Here is a 3,333-nt window from a genome sequence, read left to right as displayed (position 1 = left end):
CAATTGTAATGTACACACATCTTATGTTGAGGTTGATTTCACATACGTACACTACTTTGACGTTAGCTTGTCTACATACTTGAGCATAGCCAATTTAAATTAACCTTAGCGATGCATACAATTCCTACATACATAATAAAATATCTCTCTAAGTTACAAGGATGACCTTATTTTACCAACCTCAAACAGAAGCCGTTTGTTCTACAGTATTATCCCACTTAACGCTTAACATGTGTCTATTTCGTTTGAACCTTTATACAATCTATGGTTTTAACTTGGAGTCTACGATTAGCATCGTTAGCACAGATGTAGCTACCACTCGCTTACACGCTAACCTAAACCTTAACATTCCATACGTAGCTGATTAAAATCATCCTCTTAAGCCCCAAGCCTGTTTTTCAGGTTTCAGGCTCGAAAATGACATTCCCAGAACAAATGACCATATCTTCCCTTCTAAAAGGGTTAAATTAATAATCTTTTATCTCAAAGTAATGATAAACCTGTGAGTTGGATGTAGAAAAGTCAGAATCAATATAGATGTTTTTTTATTTTTAAGAAAATTCAGATTGAACATGGTAAAAAACTGTAAATTATAGTGTCCGTCCCAAAGATATTTTGTACTTATAGTGAAAACTAACCTTGGATGATGGGTTAGTAGACTAAAAGCTTTATGAATCCAAACTACAGCATATAATAAGTACCCTGTATCAAGATTGATGCAAAACAAGTGATATTTGACCTTTTTAGACAGATTTAGCAAAAGAAAACCTACTTCTGGGGTCATTTGGGCGGAAATGGGTGTATTTGCCGTTTCTCTGGAACCCATTGGTTGATTTTGATGATTGACATCTCATTTGAACCGTTAGAGCCAATAGAATCGAAGGGGGATTCCCACATACACACACGTTACCATTGAGAAATGAGAGATTTTACGCTCTGAAATCTGAAAACTAGGTTTATTGCTGATGGATTATCAGAAATCATTTCAAAAGGACACATTGGATTAACCTGTGGATTAACCTTCAGCAGCGTTTTTATCGTTTTAATGCCATTGAAGACAACTTTTGATCAGAACACAACAAAGGTCAGACATATTGCCGTGTTGGCTACCTAATGCTACGTGGTGTGATGTCTTTGTTAGCTTCTCATGTCGCGAGTTCGGATCGGTCAGTAATGATACTAATACCTGTCGAATCTCAACTTGCTAATCGAAATCTTGTTTGTGCAGATACGAGTATAAGTAACAAGGGTATTTTAACGTGAGTTCTGTGCTACTGTAAGTGTGTTAGCATTTTTTCGCTCAGGGCTAATTCAGAGCCTTTGCTATTACCCTTATTTTTCGTTTTGCAAAACATTGTTAATATAGTCTGAGTTTCTTCCCGTTAAGTGGGTATGACACATTAATAGGTTTTTAAATGTTAAGAAGCCCTCAGACGCTGTTTCTTGCAGATGTTGCGATTTTTCCCCCGCCCGCGGGGGAATGGGGCTTAACAGGTTGACCATTAAAACAAATAAAATGACCTATTAAAAGTTGTTTTCTGAAATATATAATGACTGAATAAACCTCAGACTGAATTGTTTCTTAGATGAGACGGACGAATGCACTTTTGTGGCTCAACAAGAAACCGTAGATTCATGTTTTTAGTAATTAAATTGCAAATGCTAATAAATACAAATGTGTTGTGAAGATACATTATGCTCATCCTACAAAAAGAAAATAATAATGATAAATATGAAGAAGTGAACGGATCAAATTGAAAATGGCATAAATCATGACCTCTGATTGTAAAAATGTAATTCCTGCGTCCTAAATCAGATGGATTATGGTTAATTTAGGTGCTATTTCCTTCTCATTTGAAGTGTTTATCCAATAGGAAAAGCAGCTCTAAGTGCTTAAAGTTCAGCCGTACAAAGAAAGCACATAATCCGTTTGTATTTGGATGTAATCAATGCTGCAAAAAATGGAACACACTCCTGCTGAGGAGAAGAGTGGAAGTGTGGGTGTGTGTGCCAAAACACGACTGTCAATCAGAGCAGAAAGTGTCTCAAAGAGCTGCAAATATCCAAGAAGTCATTAACAGAAGGCGGAGTGAATAATACTTCAAGCAGTATACGGCAGGCTCTGCGTATTAAAACTCTGTGTAGAGATTTGTATATAATTAATGACGCATGTCTAATGTTTCAAATTAAGCCTGCGTGGTAATTATCAGGCCAGAAAAAAATCATACTTTATTTCAATAAATCCAATAATTCTTGAGTTTGGACCAGAAATTATTCAAATAAGCTTTCTTTAAAATATCTTAACCGGCTGTGTGGAAGTAGAGCATGTAAATAAAACACATTTTTCTTCAATTTTGGTTCATTCTGATATTCAGAAACACGTCTTTTAATCATTTTTTTAAATAGACTCTTACCCAACCTTTCACTAAATCTTTTCTCCCTTTAATACTTAATATTTCAAACATACTCCGTTTTTTATTTTTCAATACATCCAACTTTTGTGATGGTTTTGGCAACATGCAAATACTTTTCTCATTTGTTTCATTCAAGATGCATAGATGATGGTGAACAGAGAACATACATAAAAAATAAAAACACCATGTATGTGTTTTACAAATCTGTGTACATATATTTGCATTTACACGACAGTTGTGGTACTCGGTGACACATTGCAGTACTCTCCCAAAAAGTACACAAGTGTCTGTGTTTACTTTACAGTACCTTTTTGTATTGCACACACTCAATATGTTGTGTGTATGTCAGTGTGTAGTGGAGTGTCCTGTGCCCCTGACTCATTAATAACACACACTATTGATAAGCCATGTGTCAGAAGACCGCAGATAAACAGCATCAAATTAAAAAGCGTTTGATTTGAATGTAAAACGACTAAAAGCTGTGAACAAAACGCAGCTCACAGTGAGTTCAAGCTGCCCTGTTAGACTTACTGTATCCTTTATAAAATGTGTTTTTGTCAGTTTCCTCACACACACAGTGTCAGAGTGCCCCCTGGTGGTCAAACGATGAAATGTCCTCTGATGCAACAGGTGAGTAAAACATCCCACATGTGTATTAATGTTCATTTAACCTTATTTTTTCAGTGTTAATTGTGCGAGACAGCGTTCCCTCGAACCTCAGCGATGATTTCGTCCCCAGATCTGTCACTGTAATGAGGAAGTAAACTGCTGGGGATTCTGGGTAATGTAGTTCCTCACATGTGTATTATTTTCATTTGGCTCTTTCACCCTGGAGTAATGCACCTTGGTCTAACCTGTTTAGTAGCGACTCAAGTTCCCTTGCGGACAAGGCGACTTCATTTTGAATTTTTTTTTTTCC

General features: G+C 36.3%; 1 long non-coding RNA gene across 1 annotated transcript in view; it reads right to left on the bottom strand.

The window, feature by feature from the left end:
* Positions 1–3,099: 3,099 nt before the first annotated feature.
* The window catches only part of LOC104964744 (uncharacterized), a 610-nt gene continuing 376 nt past the window's right edge, over positions 3,100–3,333 (bottom strand). Inside the window, exon 2 of the long non-coding RNA XR_800463.1 lies at positions 3,100–3,130. This is a non-coding gene — a long non-coding RNA (uncharacterized lncRNA). The remainder of the gene's footprint in view (positions 3,131–3,333) is intronic.

This window comes from Notothenia coriiceps, unplaced genomic scaffold (genome assembly GCF_000735185.1).
Source record: "Notothenia coriiceps isolate Sejong01 unplaced genomic scaffold, NC01 NC01_scaffold00001929, whole genome shotgun sequence".
NCBI lineage: Eukaryota > Metazoa > Chordata > Actinopteri > Perciformes > Nototheniidae > Notothenia > Notothenia coriiceps.
The sequence above is the reverse complement of the archived record's forward strand: the minus strand, read 5'-3'. Positions and strand labels throughout refer to the sequence as shown.